Raw genomic sequence first — 18,431 nt, 5'->3', positions numbered from 1 at the left:
CTGCTTGCTTACCTCCCAGGATGGGGAACTCACTCTCTGCCAGGCAGTCAATTCCCTCGGCTATGTCCTCCTGCTGCTCTGCATTGGCCTTCCTTTGCTCTCCACGGTCACACAGAGTGGTTCTGCCCTGGGAAAAGCCCCTGTATCATGAGAACCCCCCCCCCCGCATGAGCTCAGCTCACTGCACTCCCCCTGAACCTCACCCCCCACTCCCACCCCATGCTTCCTGGCTAGTTTTCAGGTTTTGTGGTGAGTCGGGAAAAACCATGAAGCCTGGAAGCACTTTTTACCCACAAAGCAATGACGGCTGACGGCAATTCATGCCATTCGGCCGCCTTGAGCCAGAGACCGTGTCAAGCACCGGAAACCCAGAAATGAATCAGTCCTGCCCCTGAGGATCCCCACCGGGATAGGGGTGGGAGGGTGCAGGGGCAGGCGCACCTGGGCATCAGCCAGAAGAGGGGGGTCAGCAGAGGGCGCTCTCCCGCTGGTCACAGGGGAGTTTGCCAGGATCTTTCAGGATGACTAGTTTTCCAGCAGGTAGACAAGGGGAGGTGGCAGAGAGAGAGAGAGAGAGAGAGCATAGAGGTTGCACAGACCCCAGAGCAAAGGCCAAGTAGTGGGGCCACCTAGCCGACTGATTTGCTTGGGACCGAAGTTATCGGGGATCAGCGCGTTTTATCTGTAAAGGGCTGGACGGTGAATACTTGGGGTTCTACAGGCCATCCAGCCTCCATTCTATTTCTCAGCTCTGCCATTGGAGCTCGGAAGCAGCCAGAAAGGATACACGCATGAATGAGCATGGCTGTATTCCAACAAAACTTTATTTGTTGACACTGAAATGTGATTGTCACATAATTTTCTTGTGTCATGCTATTCGTCCTTTGGTTACTTCCCAGCCATTTACAAAGGCAAAAAGCATCCTTCGTCCATCGGCTGTACGAAAACAGCTGATGGGCTGGATCTGGTCCGCAGGCCCTAGTTTGCTGACCCCCGCCCTCCCTGCTCTGTGTGTTCGGGAATATTGGGAAATTGTGTTCAAACGTTGGGTAGACGTGAGCCTTGAAAGCCAAGGTGAGGGTTTTGAGGTTGGTTTGGTCTCTGCTTGGTTACAGATCCCACACCCACCGCCCTGGGGGAACTTACCACTCCCCTATCTACCCACCTTCCCACCCAACCCAACTGCCACCAGATCAAATGCTGAAATGTACAGTGGGACAATTTCTTTAAAAATGCGTGTCCAGTGACAATACCAGCTTATTGTGAAAAGAAAAGTTGGTAAAGTACAGAGACTAATAAGGACATTTCCCTTCCAATCCCACTGTGTACCAGGGGTGACCACGGTTAGGAGGTGGGAAAGTGTGAGCCCCACCTCTTTCCTGTGCACACGGACACGTACACAGATGCACGCACACGCGTGCGCACACACACACGCAGAGTACGCGTTTCCTCGCACCACACGTAGCACATTCTATATAACGGATCTTTTGTCACTTGGCAACTCAACCCCGAATCTTCCCTCCTCAGCACACGGGTGCACCTCCTGGACTCTTGTACTGGCTGCCGAGCATCTTCACCAGCGGGGCTCCACTGGGGGACAACCAGGCTGGTCCGTGGGTCACAGGATGACCTTCTCGGCACACATAGCTCTTCCCGCGTGCCCGTGCTGGCCTTCCTGATGCAGAGACGCCCAGGAGCAGAAGGGCCGCGTCAAGAGGCACGAGACCTTAACGTTTGGATCAGTGTGGCATTCTGGAGCACTTTGTCCTCACTGCCGGGAAAAAGCAGTGTAAATCTTCTGGGGCCTGGGGAGTCCTACACGGGCCAGTCAGGATCTCAGCATCTCAAGTGCTCCTAAATGACGTGGGTTCCAGAGGCACGGACTTGCCTCCTCTTGCAGAGTCGGAGCCGGGATGACACCTGACGGTCAACGCCTTGATCCATCCCTCCATCTACCTGTCCACATATCCCTCTATCTACCTACCCATCCATCTATCCCCCATCCCCCATCCATCCTCCCACCCATCCCCTACTCATCCCTCCCTCCCTCCACCCACCCATCCACTGACCCATTCACCCACCCACCCATCCCCCTACTCATCCATCCATCCCTCCCTCCCTCCACCCACCCATCCCCTGACCCATTCACCCACCCACCCATCCCCCTACTCATCCGTCCCTCCCTCCCTCTCTCTCTCCATCCACCCACCCATCCGTTCATTCAGTGCTTGTTAAACACTAATGGTGGCTTGAGTACTCTGGTGGTGGTGGTGAATTTGCTAGATTTACATTCTAGTGGAGACAGAATACACACATATGGCATGCTGGGGAGGTGATAAGGCAGAACGAAGGGGCTAGAAAGTACTGGGAGTCAGGTTCTGCTCTCTGAGCAGAGATCTGCCAGCAGTGAGGGAAGAGCAGTGCAGATGTGGTGGGTGTGAGGGTCAAAGGCAGAGGGAACAGCCAGTGCAAAGGCCAAGAGGCAGGGATGTTCAGGGAACAGCATTGAGGTGGTGGAAGAGCAGGTCCTCTCCTGAAGGGCTCCCTGGCAGGGAAGGCTTGGCTCCTACTCCGAGTGAGGTGAGGGCCTGTGGAAGTTCTGGGAGGTGGGGGCGACCTGCCTTACAGCTGGCTGCTGGGCTGGAAATAGACCTAAGGGGGCCAGGGCTGAAGTGGGGACATGGGTCAGGAGGCCACCAAACTTGACCCAACTGAGCTAGGTGGTTGGGTGGAGGGGGAGAGAGGGTGGGACTTGGGTGTGTTTGGAAGGTAGCCACGAGCCTTCCCGACGGATTGGATGTGGGGTGATAAAAGGCAGAAGGATGACAGCAAGGTTTAGGGCTTCGTGAACCAGGAGACTGGGGGCTATAGAAGAGGAGTGGTTTGGAGGAAGGGAGTTTGAACTGAGAGCTTGACCGAACTGCTAAGTTGGAGGTGGGAGCTAGCCATCAAGTGCAGGGGTGAGGAGTAGGTCAGAGGGTGGAGACAGACCCCTGGGAGCTGTGGGCATGCAGATGGGATTTAAAGCCCTGTGCCTGATGCCAGCATCAAAGGAGAGGAGGTGGAGGAGAGAGGAGTCCTGGGGCTTGCGGACACCAGGGGGCAGGGAGATGAGGAAGAACTAGTCAAGCGAGCTAAGAAGGAGCAGCCTGTGAGCAGGAGGAGGGCCCAGAGAGCGGGGACCTGGGAGTCAAGGGGAAAAGAGATTTTGGCAAGGAGGACAGGACCACTAGGTCAGGTGGTGCCAAGCAGCCTAGCGAGCTGGGGACACAACACTGACCACCGGGTTTGGCAACACAGCTAGCCCCAGGCAGAGATAGGAAAGCCCAGGTAACCGCAGGAGCCCTAAGGAAGAGCACCAGACCTGGGAGGGCTTCCTGGACGAAGGGATATCTAAGCAGAAACTGGAGGGACACAGATGCATTTGCCACGTAGAAAGGGGGTGTCCAGGCTGAGGGGTCAGCACAAGGTCAAGAGGAGGGAGCAGTCAGCTTGTTTGGGGAACTGAAAGTAAGAAAGTCTGGCTGTAATGTGGAGTGCGGGAGGGGAGAGGGGCAGATGCCGAGAGAGTGCTGTCCTCACTGGACCCTGGAGAGATCAGCAAAGCAGATGGTGGGGTCCTTGATTAGAGACCAGGCTCTGGGGGTGGGTGAGTGGTGGGGGTGCAGCGTGGGGAGCGAGGAACCAGGAGGAGAAACAATTTGGAGAAGGGCGATGAATTTGATGAGTTTAGGGTGCCGAGGATGTTCAGGGGGAAATGTCCAATGTCAGTGTGGCATGTGGGCTGGACATCGGGGTCTGGGAGGGACCGCCTGTGCAGGAAGGACGCTGGGCAGAGCTGGGTGGAGCTGAGCCACTCACCCATCTCTCTCTTTGGAGCAGCTGCAGGCCAGCCTGTGTCCAGCCACATGCTGCATGCTGGGGAGCACCCCACCCCCGCAGCTTCTCGCCATTGTGGTTTTTCTTGCCTGGCAGCAGGAGCCCGAGGGGAGCCCAGCAGTTCCTCTGAATGAGCTGTTGTAACTAGGCCTGGTCCCTCCCGTGCCCCTCCCATCTGCAGCCCGCAGAGTGCCTTTGCCATATCCCTCAGACACCACAAAAGGAAGGGGCCCCCACTATTCCATGCACACTCTTGGACATTCAAGGCACAGTGACTTACGGAGCACCTAGTAGATCCCATCCTAGCCGTGGGAGAGCAGTGATGACCCGGGGAGACTGGCTTCTGTCCTCAAGGGGCCCACCGACCTCTAGGGGAGGCAAACAATAAGTGTATAATTAGAGTCCAGTGTGGTATTTGGAGAGAGAAGCTTGGGGTGGGGGCAGCAGGGATCCCAGGGGCTTCTAGAAGGAGGCAACATTTAAACTATAGGTCTGAAGGATGATGAGTCAGAGCTAGACAAGAAAAACTGGGGGGTGGAAAAGTATTTGAGTGAATGGGTGAATGGGAACAGCCTGTTGAAGGCTCAGAGGGAGCCAGCACGCCAGGTGGGAGGGAATGGAAGGATTCAGTGTGCTGGAGCATGGGGTGCCTCCAGGTGGCAGTGGTTTGGGGGGCAGTGTGGTGATGGTAAAGAACCTCAGGAGTCAGGCTTAGGAGCTTGGACTTTCTCCTGAGGGCAATGGGGAGCCATGGAGTGTCTTAAGCAGACAGCGATACGCTCAGATTTACATGTGGGAGAATTGATACGCTCAGATTTACATGTGGGAGAATTCAGAGCCAGAAATCAGAAACACCCAGTCTTAGCCCAGAGAGACCCAGGATCATCTCATCCAAGGCAAGATCCCCTTGACCCTCTGGTAGCTCCCTTGACAGGTGGAGTGGCTCAGTATGGCTTGCACACCTCCAGAGACCTAGAACTCACTACCTCTGGAGCTGGGCCCCAACGATGATGTGACAAGCCCTGTGAGAGCCCACAGGCACGCTGTGGGAATCCAGTCTTGTCACTGGGATGCACCGGGGCATTTCGCAGAGCACCGTGAGGTGGGCTGGGCGGCACCACGGCGTGGAAAATGCCCTGGCAGCTGGCGCTGGAATGCTCCGCGGCCACCTAAGGGGGCGATTGACTTGTTGCGTGCGAGCGCTCCGGATGCCACCTGGTAAGGCTGTCGGCAGGATGCTGAAGAAATAAATCTGTTCATGAAGATGCGCCGCCCCCTCCCCGCCGCGACATCACCCCACTCCCTCCCACCACCGCTCCCGCCCCTGCCCGGAGCCGCTGAGCCTGCCCCGCAGCGCCACCGTGTGGACGAGGCGGGTCACGACAGAAGGTCTGTCTCTTAACTCTGAGTACTAAGCGCAGGGTCAGGGAAGGAACCAGACTGGTCACTGGCCTTCCAGGCTGCAAGGCACACCAGGTCCTATTCTCCTTACATTTTTAAAATGTATTTTTCGGGGGCGCCTGGGTGGCTCAGTCGTTGAGCGTCTGCCTTCTGCTCAGGTCGCGATCCCAGGGTCCTGGGATTGAGTCCCACATTGGGCTGCTTGCTCAGCAAGAAGCTTGCTTCTCCCTCTCCCTCTCCCTGCTTGTGCTCTCTCTCTCTCTCTCTCTCTCTCTCCGACCAACAAGTAAAATATTTAAAAATAAATAAATAAATTTATTTTTATCAACTACAGCATAGAGACAAAAACAATAGTTATCTAATATATGTAAATGTTGTGAATCAGGTTGGAGTGAACACTATATGCTCCCCTCCCAATTTAAGATTTTTATTACCTCTGAAGTTTCTTCTGTGTGTTACTTTATTTTTCAGTTAAAAAAATACATTTATTTTCTCTCCTTTCTCCCCTAACTCTGGATTGATTTGGTATTTTTTTATTAGTACATGTTATTTCTTTATTAGCTTGCCAGTTTTCTAGTCTTTTAGTGCTCCCCCTAGAGATGACAATATGTATCCTTGACTTATTAAAGTCTAGTATAAATTAGTACTCTTACCACTTGCAGGAAAATGCAGGAACCTTAGGCCACTTAAAACTCCATTTACCCCCTCCTGACTTATACGCTATTGTCTTCTGGTGCCATCTGGTACTCTAATTCTTTATATATTTCAAATTCCACAAGAGAATATTATTATTGCTTTATACAGACAATATTGGTTTAGATTAACCATGTATTTTCTCTCTCCATTGGCCTTCATTTCTTCCTGCATCTCCAAGTTTCTGTCTGGGATCCATTTTCTCCTGCCTGAAAACCGTCTTTTCCTAATTCCTTTGATGGGGGTGAGCTGGTGACGAATTGCTACGGTTTTTATTTGCCTGGCATACCTCTGCTTCGTTTCTGTTTTCAAAGGGTATTTTTTGCTGGGTATGTACTTTCAGGTTGGCAAGAGAGAGCAAGAAAGGAGAGAAAAGTAACAGAAAATAAGTGGGACAAACAGAAAACAAACAAGAAGGTGGGAGACATAAAGCCAAATACGTCAGCAATTATATTAAATGTAAGCAGGTTAAATACTCCAACTGAAAGATAAGCATGACCACATTGGATTAAAAAATGAATAAAACCCAATCATATGCTGCTTACAAAATAGACATGTCCAATATAAGGATACGGAAATGAAGACAGGAAAAGGATGGAAAAAGTTATGCCATAAAATACCAACCCAAAGTAAACTGGTGTAGATACATTAATATCAGCAAAAGTAGAGTTTACAGTGAAAAACAGCAATGCTAAAGATAAAGAGAGTTATTCACAGCGGGGCAAAAATATGTTCAGTTTATCAAGCCGATATAAAAATTCTAAACTTGCATGCAACTAATAAGGTAGCTTCAAAATATATAAAGCAGAAATCAAGAGAACAAAAAGGCGAAATAGACAAATCCACAATCTTTCTTCAAGTAATTGACAGCACAAGGAGATAAAAAATTAGGAAAAACTTCATCTATCTACAGGAACATCACAGAAATGGTCCTGCATTCTTTTCACTGCATCTCACCAGGTGATTCAGGATTGTCACTTGACTCATTTCTGATAGCTTCATTAAGATGGTGTCTGCTAGGCTTCTCCACCGTAAAATTACTCTTTTCCCATTGGTAATTCATGAGCGTTTTGTGGGGGAGTTACTTTGAAATACATAAATATCCAATTCTCTATCAAACTTTCAACGTATTCACTTATTTATTGCTATCAGGACAGACTCATGGATTCCTGTTTCATTCAGTGGATTATATCAGTATGACCAAGACCGGTTTATTACTGTCAATATTTTGACACTCAAATATTTTCAGATGTGGCCAGGGGGCACTCCTTTTGATTTGTCCCCCTATTCTTCATACACTTGCTTACTTTGGGGCACAACAGGACATTTCAGGCTCATTTTGTATTTTCTGTGCCCTGAAATCAGTCATTTCCCTAAGGAGCCTTGACTCTTTTTAATGGAGAATGATATTTTTGCAATTTGTTTTTTAGTTCATTGGTTTATTTATTAGATTTTATTTATTTATTTGAGAGAGAAAGAGAGGGAGAGCATGAGGGGGGAGGGGCAGAGGGAGAGGGAGAAGCAGGCTCCCTGCTCAATCCCAGGATCCTGGGATTCTTATCTGAGCCTAAGGCAGACTAACTGAGTCAACCAGGCACTGGCTGCCCTTCCCCTACCCCCCACCCATGCTCACTCACTCTCTCTCTCTCTCAAATAAATAAATAAAATCTTTTTTTTAACTTTAAAGATTGATTTGAGAGAGAGAGAGCATGGGCCAGGGCAGAGGAAGAGAGACAGAATCCTCAAGCCCACTGAGGGCAGAGCCCAACGCACGGCTTGATCCCAGGACCCTGAGATCATGAGCTGAGCTGAAGTCAAGAGTCAGCTGCTTAACCAAATGAGCCCCCCAGGCGCCCCTAATAGAAAATGGTATTTAGAAACCCACGAAGTGCACCCGCCACTCTTGGTGTGTCCCTGTTCTGAGGTCTCGGTGGACAGAGCTGGGAGTGCATGCGTGTTTAGACCGTGTATCCACAACCCCCCCTCCCACTCACATCTACATCCATTCGACACCTATGTGCAGACATGGACAACCAGAGCTCTAATTTCTGTCCGACACCACGAGGTCATTCTAATTTTCTCCCTTTCCATATTTGAAATCCCTTTCTCCAAAGGTGAGAAATCTGGCTCCCATTGTTTTGTAATACCTTTGCTTCTCTTTATATATTGGATCGGTCCCTGGAGATTGGCTCTCTGTTGCTGTATAACAAATTCTCCCAAAACTCTGTGACTTGAAACAACAAAACCCACTTATTCCACTGCTCCTGTGGGTCAGGAATTTGGGAGCGGCTTAGCTGGGGATTCCGGCTTGCGGTCTTGCCTGAGTTCGCAGTCGGTGTCAGCCAGGCTGGGGTCTGGGGCTGGAGGGTTTGTTTCCGAGATAGCCCACTTACCCCACAGTCTGTCTTTCAGCAATTGCTAGAACAAGCAGAGAAGAAGTGAGTAAAAACTTCAAGTTGGTACAGGCTGTTGGCAGGAGGGCTCAGCTGAGTATCACGCAGACTGCTCTGTCGGGAGAATAAGCATGGCAGTGGGCTTTCCCAGAATGAGCGATCCAAGAGAGAGCAAGGGGGACACAAGCATTTATTCCAGAGCAAGAGGGTTTTAGGTCCCTCCCAGGTCTAGGTTCTCAGATCCCTGATCTCAGGGCTCCCATCCTTCTCTGTCTTCTCCAATGCAGTCCAAAGTGGGCAGAGCCCACCTGCCCAGGATGCCCAAAGGGTATTGGAATGCATTGACTTCTTGTTCCAAGGCTTTCTTCCCACTAGATTATGAGCTCCTGGGCCTCGGTCTGCGTCCTGGGGGCCTGGTAGGGGCCAGGCACATGCTCAGTAGGTATAAGTGGATGGGATGACGACTGAATGCTCTGACCTTGGGATGGAGGTCAGGCAAGGGGTGTCCGAGATCTTTGGTAGACGGCACCTTCCCTCCCCACTCCCACGCCAGGTGGCAAGAATTCAAACCTCAGTAAATGTCTGCCTCTCTCTCAGTTTCAGTTACCTTTTAAGGGGGGTGTAGCCAGAACGGCCTGGCAAAGTCCTGGTGGGGGGAGCAAGCAGGGGCTGGAGCAGAAAAGCCTGGGGTAAGTGTGGACCCCGTGTGTGAGAGCACACTCACGGGGCTCAGGTTCTCCAGGGCCTGGGGACCCAGAGCCGGGGTGGAGGGTGGGAGTGGACTCCGTCCCCAGCTGAGGGAGCCTTGGCCATGGAGTCGGAAGAGCCCTTGGAAGCATCCTTGCGGAGTCTTGGGGGAGGAAAGCAGAGTTGCCATGGAAACCATCCCACAACAACCCACTCCACTTGGAGCTCACGGAGGTTCCCTGAATAAGAATTGTCATCTTGGGGAGCCCGGCCGGCTCAGACACTAGCGCATGCACCTCTTGATCTCGGGGTCGTAGGCCCGAGCCCCACCTTGGGCGTAGAACTTGCTTGAAAAAAAGAAAAGAGAGGGGCACCTGGGTGACGCAGTCGTTAAGTGTCTGCCTTCGGCTCAGGGAGTGATCCCGGGGTCTTGGGATCGAGCCCCACATCAGGCTCCTCCGCTGGGAGCCTGCTTCTTCCTCTCCCACTCCCCCTGCTTGTGTTCCCTCTCTCGCTGGCTGTCTCTATCTCTGTCGAATAAATAAATAAAATCTTAAAAAAAGAGAGAAGAGACGAGAAGAGAACTGTCTTCTCCTTTAGGGGGCTGCTTCTTAGCCGCAACTGCCGCTCACGGTGCGTGCTGGCTTGTTGCCTGGCATCTGCCTGCGGCGCCTACCGCACACGTTACCTCGGGAAGCCCGGCTCTCTCTACTCTGGGCCTTTGCACGGGCATTTCCTCTGCCGACAACATGCTCTCCCTTCCCCAGCCTCACCTTTCTCTGGCGCTCTCTTGCCCGCCCATTGAGAGCGGGTGAAGGAATTTTCTCCTTTGGGGAACCTTCACTGATCCCCTCACTGTCTGGCCAGGGGCCCCTCTGGTGTTCCCCGCCCCCCCGCACTGCTCACGTGGGCCTACATCTCCGGATCTTGGGTCCACGAGTTCCTCAAGTGCAGAACTGGGGCCGGAAAGTGCTCGCGGAAGGAAGAAAGGAAGGAAGGAAGGAAGGAAGGAAGGAAGGAAGGAAGGAAGGAAGGAAGGATGGATGGAAGGGAGGGAGGGAGGGAGGGGATGAACTCACAAACAGCCAGTTTCTGCAGAAGAGTCTAGAACATGGGCACGTCTTCCCTGCTCAACTCAGAACACCAAACTGTTGGGGCGCCTGGCTGGCTCAGTTAGTGGAACCCGCGACTCGAGCTCCGGGTCCTGTCAGCCCACCCAGCTTGCAACACCTCCTTTCTGGCCGGCAGGACCTCAGAGTCCAGACCCTTTTCTTTCACCTCTGGGGGTGTTTGCGAGGAGCGCGGGCTCCCCCTAGTGGGAGCCGGCCACAGTGGCCCAGGAGGCTGGCTCCCGGTCTAACAGAGAGGAATGGAGACAGAGCTGCAAGGTATATTCTAGGTGCCAGGCTCTGCGCTACGTTTTCTTTCTTTCTTTCTTTCTTTCTTTCTTTCTTTCTTTCTTTCTTTCTTTCTTTCTTTCTTTCTTTCTTTCTTTCTTTCTTTCTTTCTTTCTTTCTTTCTTTCTTTCTTTCTTTCTTTCTTTTTTTTTAAGATCATATAATTTTTTATCTAAAAATTCTTTTTAATTTACCATTTTAGCTATTTTTAAGTGTACCATTCAGGGGCATGAAGTATATTCAGTCTTGTGCAACCATCACCACTACCCACCTCCAGAACTTCTCACCATCTCAAACCAAAACTCTGTACCCATTCAATGGTAACTCCCCATTGCTCTCTCCCCTCTGCCCCTGCAACCTCAGCTCTCCTTTCCGTCTCAATGAACTTGCCTACTCTAGGGACCTCACCTATGTGGACGCCTACAGTATTTGTCCTTCAGTGTCTGGTTCATTTCACTTAGCACAATGGTTCCCAGGTTCGTCCGTGTTGTCACGGGTCAGGATTTTATCCCGTTTTAATGCAGGCTGAATAATATCCCACTGCATAGGTACTCCACATTTTGTCTCTGCTTCATCTGCTGGGGGACGCGAGCGTTCTTTCCACCTTCAGATTATTGTGAATAAAGCTACTACGACCATTGGTGTACAGGTCTCGGTCCCTGCTTGCAATTCTTTGGGGTCCACCCCTGTGAATGGAACTGCTGGGTCGTATGGTGATTCTGACTGGTTTCCACGGCACCTTGTGCCTTATCTCAGGAAGCTCTGGCAGCACCCCTTGGGGGGGGGGGGCTGGGCCTGCCACTGAAATCCAGACGGACGAAGTAAAGGGTCCCAGGACCCTCGGCTAACAAGTGCAGAGTCATGATTAAAACCCGGATTGTGTCGGGCACAACAGTCCATGAACTGGCTCACGGGGAGGCCGTCACGGAGAGCAGCTCTCCTCTTCACTCTGCCTTCTTCCCCTGAGACCTCTCACCCAGCCCCAGAGCAACCCATTCCCATTTAGGACCAAAGTCGTGCTTTTCCTGAGCCATTGGTTCGTCTTCATTCATAGACTTTGGGATTGTGGCAGCGGCTATGACTGACCCCCCTTTATGCCACCTGCTAGTGGCTTAGAGCCAAGGTGTGGCCCTCCACAGCCAAAGTACGCCCCCTCGCAGCAAAAAACTTCACGCCGTGTAGCCCAAAAGTTAAGCACTCACCTAACAGAAATATCCTTAACACTTAGTCCTTCAAAACTATACTCCCTTTGTTATTTTTTCAAGAATACTGTCTTTTCAAATGTATATCTGTATTTTTTCGTGTAAATACGTTATTTTGTTTTCTGTAACTCCTTGTTTTTAAAATGTATCGTTTTTCAAATCTACATTATAAGGACCTCTCTCCCTTGTGCATCCCGACAGGATTTCTGAAAAGATGTGGTGAGGGTGCGTGCGTGTGTGTGTGTGTGTGTGTGTGTGTGTGCTCTGTACCCTGGTGTAGAGAAACCTATAAACTCATGGGATAGAACAAAGATGAGTTATCACTTTGCCATGGCTGCTGGGTGCTTCCTGCATTTCTCTGTGCCTTTGTAGATGACAGAAGCCACCTTCCAATTTTCTGAGCCTGTGGTCTTATTTCCAGAACAGTCAATCCTTATGGTCTGTATTTTAACTTCATTCCCGCCTCCTCCGTGTTCCCATTCTTGTGTTTCTTTCTCCTTTTCCCACACCCTTATTCTCTGCTCTGGTGGTGCATTATGCATTCTTGGAAGTTGCCCGAGATCTTTTCTGCAGCAAGAGAGGGAACGAATCAACCCACCGGGTGGGCTACGGGGTTGCTGGACTCCTGGGCCCGGCTCCATGTCCTTCCGCCACTAGCCAGTAGGTGGCACTAGGATGCTCCCAAATTTCCTACCAGGGTCAGGGCCAGGAGACCTCAGGTATTGGGTGGCCGGTTGGTGGAGGCCTTGGGGACTGCAGAGGAAAGGGTCAGGCCAGAAGACAGCTGAGACACAGCAGCATCCATCAGTATCCCACAGGCTGGGGTGATCTTGGGGCCTCCCAGGCTAATGACTGTCAGGTAAGTATTCTAGGTCAATGTCAGGAGTGAATGAGAGAATAGATCAAATGTGCTCAGGGCCTGGCGCACAGCAGGTGCTCAGGAAATGTCCATGATGTCCTGGAGGAATGGGTAGCTCTGCTCCTTATAGGGCCAGTGTCTGGGGCCCAACCCAGGACCATGCTGTCGCCCTGTATTTGTCCCCTGGTGTTGTGAGCCCCTCTCTCCTGGGGACAGACCCCTCCTTCCATGGTGAAAATCAGGGGGTGGAGAGAGATGGTAAGAACAGCGGCAGCTTGTCCCACTTCCCCTTGTCCTTCTGGTTCTTCTCCCAGAAGAGGAAGCCAGCGGGAGGGGCACTTTGCCAGCAGCCCCTGCGTCCCCAGCAACGAGCCTCAGGGGAATGAATAGCAGAAAGAACGTGAAAACTGGAGTTTACCACCGCTGCTCTGGTTAAAAGCCTGGACTTTGGCGTCAGTCAGAGCTCAGACAGGAGTTGGCATCCAGATTTTGCTGCTTTTTGGACTTTCTGACCTGGGGCAAATTACTTACTCTCCCCAAGCCTCAGCTTCCTCATCTGTAAAGTGGAGAGAGGAATTATCATGTTGATTCTGTTAGTAGGGTGTTCCGCCTGGCACTGGGCTCCCGTTCCAATCAACACTGCCTATCACTGTGGCTACCTTTCCAGGAGTGACCTGGGGGCAAGGACCTTGGTCCTGCAGGGCCTCGGTTTCCTTATTTGAAAAATGGGGGCTACAGATAACTCCCTCCCTGGGTTGTTGGGAGAACGAAGGGAGCCAGCACGTGTCGGTCCCTTGGACGGTGGCCAGCACCCAGAAGATGCCCTGTCACCATGGGCTGGATTGGAATCCTAAGAATCCAGGAATAGAAGGAAGTACTCTTTCTAATCCTTAGTAAATGTCCCCTCTAAGTGCCCTGTGTCTGCTTGAATGCTTCCAGAGATGGAAGGCTCACCACCTCTGAGAAAGCTCTGCCTCTTCTATCTCTGTTAAGCTCTGACCATGACAACGCCCTTCTTTTTGTAGGGCTGGGATTCATTTCCCAGTAGTTTTCCACCCAGGAGTTCAATGTATTCCAAACCTTGATCTCTGGGGGCCATCACTAACCCCTCACTTCTTTCCCCATGACTTCTGCTAAATGGATTAGTCCTGCAGCCTGTGTAAAATTAGATTCTGGATCTGGCAGCCAGAGAGGGGGTGGGGTACAGCAGAAGTTGTCCTGTGGTTTAGGAGGGCAATTAACAACCTCCATGCCAGGCCTGGGATTGTCCTGCAGAGCTGGTGACTGGTGTGGGAGGCTGCTTCTGCTGGGACCAAGGACGTCCACAGTCAGAGTTCATGTTCATGGAGCCATTGGACACATTGACATGGCTGCCTGGTGCCCAAGGTAGCGCCCACTGCAGATGGGGAAACTGAGGCTCAGAGGGTAAGTGGCCAAACTGGGGGCTCTGTCTGTAGATGGGTTATTTGTTAATTCAATTGTTCTCTGAGCCCTTACTCTATGCCAGGCACTGCGTTGGGTGCTAGGGGTACTGCACGAGACAAAGGTGATTTTGTGCTTGGCTAGGGTAAGGGTAAGTAAAGAGGGAGATACAGAGGGGAAATCGTTTATCCTCCCTGGGAGCTGGAAAGATGCCTTCATCCAGCCATCTGTCTGTCTGTCCATTCGTCCATCCATTCATTGCACAAACATGTACTGAGTGCCTAGAATCGGGGGTTCCCCAGAATTCAGGGAGTACCCGGTGACAGAGACATCAGGTACGTTTGCTCTCAACATCTCTTTCTTCTTGGGACAGTAGTTCCCTGATTTGCCTTTGGGGGACCTCGTGCCCCAGTGCACGTGTTTCATAGTAGCAAACTCCGTATCCCTTCCTGGGGGCAGAACACACGATCTGAGCTAAACCCATCAGAGCTGTCCACGATTCTGGCTGTGACAATCAGCTCAGGGATGGGCCCGTGACCTAGGTCAGGCCAATCAGGACCAACAGGGCTCTTTTCCCAGAACTCTGGTTTGAGAGAAGGAGGAAGAGCCCTGTCCCTTCCCCCAGACTTGGTGTTGAGGTCATGGGAGCTGCTGGGGGGTCACGTCACGGAGCTGGAGAACGGAGCCAACCCTGATAAGGGGAGTCAGGGTCAGCCACTGCGGGGGTGTTGCTCGAGTCCTGAAGCCACTTACGCTGTGGCTGGATGTGTACAAGATGCGTGCCATTTTGCGTGTAAGCCAGTCTGGGGTTTGTGTCATTTCCAACAGAAGAGGCTGCCTGATTCTGGCACCGTCCTCCGCCGTGCTGACCCTGGGAGGGCATCACGGTCCTCAGCTTCTGTGGCCACGTCACCACCTCTTGCCTCCCCGACAGCTCCTGGCTCCGACCCCCTGCTCCCCAAGATGAGGGACACTCTCCTCAGCCAGCCTCCAGGAGGAGCGCGTCTCAACCAAGTTCCATTCTCCTTGGGGTCTCTCACGGCAGCTGAGCTCCGTCCTCTGCTCTCACCTCTGCCCCCAAACTTGGAACAAACCCCTTGTCACTGAAGAATTCTTTCTTGGGCTGTCCCCCAAGGATCCTGCCCATGACAACATTTTCTGTGCTGGAAAATGGCCCCTCGGTCCTCACAAGACGCTCTCCCTCTCTCTCTAGAAGTCATCCTGCCACCACATCCCCTCACAAAGTTTGCCTGCTAAAGAGCTCCAGGCTCCCCCCACTCCTGCCGCTGCGGCTGCCGGGGTCTAGGACGGACCTCGCTGCAGCCTCTTCCCCCTGACATCCTGGCCTCCAGTCATCGTCATCAATGAAGGGGCACCCTTTGGGACTTGGTCACTTAAGAGATAATTCCTCCAACCTCTTGTTTGGGGGTAGAGCACTGTGGGCATACTTCTGGGTGTAGAGCAGGGGAAGAGGCTAGAAGTCCCACGGCTCAGGATGCGGTCCTGTTCTCTGCCGTGCTTGAGATCTGCAAGTGTTTGTGGTTCAATCCTCCAAGGAGACACCGATGCCCTTCTGTCTGTGCGTATAGCCACCTACGAACCCTGGGAACAACAGCTCTGTGTCCAGACTTCCAGTCTCACCTGGTCCCTCCAGGACCCAGGCCTCTTGTATTCTTCAGGACAGGCTGGCCCGGTCATTCTCAGCATCGCCTCTGCGGGCCCTGGAAGCTCTAGTCCCGAATGTACTCGCCACTTCTCCCTCGCCTCCCATCTTTCAAGGTGCTGTTGAAATCTTTTTTCTTCCCGTGCCTCCTGTCCCGGCTTCTTCGTCATTACGGGTGAGTTATACCTGCTTTATTCCTTCACTGTTGGTTTGGTGGGGGCGGAGTGGGGACAGGGCATCCATGGCGGGGGCCAATCCACCATGTCCAAGTGGCTCACAGCCAAAGTTCCAGAAAGGGTTGCCTCTACCTCCCACTCTCCTGAGGCACCTGGCTTCTGCCCCCACCACTCCGCAGAAATGTTCCCCATCAGGTCACTGGTAGCCAAAGCCACCTGACTACTTGGGCTTACCTGACTGGATACGCAGGTAGGGTTTCACACTTCCCAAATAGCTCTCCTTCTGACTCTCCCCTGCCCTAGCGTCCAGGGCCACACAGGGTCCTGAAGACCCATCCTGTGTTTCCCCAACCCCTGGCCTTGGCCTCTGGGTCTCATTTGCCAGCTTCCCTTCCTTCCGTGTCCTCTCAACTGTTACATTTCCCAGGGTGCCAGCCTCAGTCTCCCTCTTTTCCCACCTTGTGTGGCTTCTCTGAGCACATTCCTCCTCTCCTATGGTCTCAGTGGTGTTACTACAAACGCTAGTCTACTCCGGCCTCCTGCCCCGGCCCCTCCCCTGAATTCCAGACCTCCAACTCTGGTGGTCTCCTGGATGCCTCTTCTAGAAGGACCCTCAGGCCACCCGGGCTCCCTGTGTCCAAAGCTGGACTTGGCCCCTGGCTCCTTCCTAACCTGCACCTCCCCCTTTGCTCCTCGCTCAGGAAAGGTCACCACCATCCGTCTAGTTGCCCTGACATGTGGATGCCAACCTTGACTGCCCCATTTTCTCAATTTCCACACTCAGTTGGTCACCAAGGCCCATTGGCTTGACCTCTGTGATAAATCCCCGTCTGCCTACCCCCTCTCCATCCTGCCAGCTTCTCTCTTGGCTGGCCTCCCCGCCTTTAGCCCAGCCCTCTTCCTTCCACATGCTGCCCATCCCCTGTTAAAATGCAAATAGCATCATGTCCTCCCCTCCTGAAAAGCCTCTGATGACTCCCCACTACCTAGGAATTAAGTCCAAATTGCCCCAAGGCTAAAGTTGCCGGATTTAGCACACAAAAAAATACAGGATGTCCAGTTAAATTTGAATTTCAGATAAACAATGACTCTGTGTGTGTGTGTGTGTGTCCCGGTCCCGTGCAATATTTCACATCTGGACCCTTTCCACACACCCCCCTTCAGTTCTTGTATGCTGTAGCTCCCATCTGACCCTCAGGAGAGACTGAACTGCTTGAAAATGAACCTCCCCAAATGGGTCAGACATGCTCTGATCAATAGGCTCCTCTTACCTGCTGTTTCTTCCACCAGAAATGCCATGTCCCCTTCTTGTCCTGGCCAACCTGTCTCCGTCTCTTGGGTCTCAGCACACTGGGGTCCCCTCCTCCCGGGAGCCTCTGAGCTCCTTCGTCATGGATCAGGCTCCTCTCCTGGGTGACCAGAGGCCCCTGTGTTTCCCTGGTTGCCAGCACTTTACCCTCTGTACCATCATCCAGTTTGCTCTTTGTCTCTCTCCCCTGCAGACGGGGAGTTGCCAGGAACCTTCCCCGGCCCGCATCTGGCCCAGCCGGCATGGCCCCATCCAGCTGGATGCTCCCGAGGGCCCAGAGCCTTGGCCAAGTCTCAGCTCTCTTCTCGCTCTCTTGGCCTGGGTCCCAGCCTGATGGTTCACACTGCCGGCTCGCCTGAGTTCCCATGAAAAGTGGCCTCCACCCCTAGCCCCCTGCCCGGGGCCAGATTACAACTTGCTGAGACAATGGAGGCTCCAAGCCAAACTTCCAACAGGCCTGCCGTTAAACCCCCCCTAGCATCTGCCCGTAGATCTGGGGACAGATGCTGGCAGCCTTAGCCATGGCTCTCTCACCGTGGGTATGCCAGGGCCTTTGCAAGGGTGGAGTGGAGGGAGCTTACCCCTGAAGTCAGGACACCTGGGTTTGAATCCCAGCCCTGCCCCTTTGTAGCTGCCTGGAGACGGGGCAAACAAGCACCCCCTTGAGCCTCAGTTTTCTTGTCTACAAAATGGGTATAATAAAGCTCACCTCACAGGCTATGCTGTCAAAGAAGAGTCCTGACCTTCACTTGTGTTTCTCAAAGCTGGTGGTAGCAGAAGCGGAGACCAGAGCTCTCCTGGTAGATTTCTTCTCCCAGAATCGCCACGAACCTGCCCTCCTCGTACAGCTTGAGGGGAGGGGTGTTATCAGACCCCCAGCACAGGTCCTAGACGGCACCTCCCTGGGAAAACCACCTCCGAATCAACAGCCCAGGTGAACGCCGTAGAGACGATGAAGCAAGCTGAAGGCGTGGCGAGTGAGGAGGGAGGCAACTGAGGACAGAGGACAAGGCACTGGGCCTGGGTCGGAAACGCCGGCCTGCTCCCTCCTCAAGACTGTCCCCTCCCGCCTCTCTCCGCCCAGCACCCTCCAGACCCGGGCTCAGCGACAATTTAAAGGTGCAACATATGTGTCCTGGGAACACCAGAAGGAGAGAGAGAAAGGAGCAGAAGACATTTTGGAAGTAATAATGGCTGAGAATTTTCCAAAATTAATGACAGCCTCTCCCTGCCTCCCCCTCCAAATACAAAGTCCCTCCAGGGCGAGAGTCTGTCCACTTGCACACAACAATAACCAAAAATGTTTAGGGTGACATTTACTAAATGTTAAAAAAAATTGTATACACACAC

At 52.5% G+C, this 18,431-nt stretch overlaps 1 long non-coding RNA gene across 1 annotated transcript; it reads right to left on the bottom strand.

The window, feature by feature from the left end:
* Window positions 1-806: 806 nt before the first annotated feature.
* LOC125283272 (uncharacterized) lies at window positions 807-17,435 on the bottom strand. Its single transcript, XR_007190983.2, has 5 exons — window positions 17,044-17,435; window positions 8,121-8,391; window positions 4,866-5,117; window positions 4,160-4,247; window positions 807-1,771 (listed from the first exon to the last, which is right to left on the bottom strand). It is a non-coding gene; the product is annotated as an uncharacterized LOC125283272 (long non-coding RNA).
* Window positions 17,436-18,431: the final 996 nt, after the last annotated feature.

The sequence above is a fragment of the Ursus arctos genome, unplaced genomic scaffold (assembly GCF_023065955.2).
Source record: "Ursus arctos isolate Adak ecotype North America unplaced genomic scaffold, UrsArc2.0 scaffold_18, whole genome shotgun sequence".
NCBI lineage: Eukaryota > Metazoa > Chordata > Mammalia > Carnivora > Ursidae > Ursus > Ursus arctos.
The sequence above is the reverse complement of the archived record's forward strand: the minus strand, read 5'-3'. Positions and strand labels throughout refer to the sequence as shown.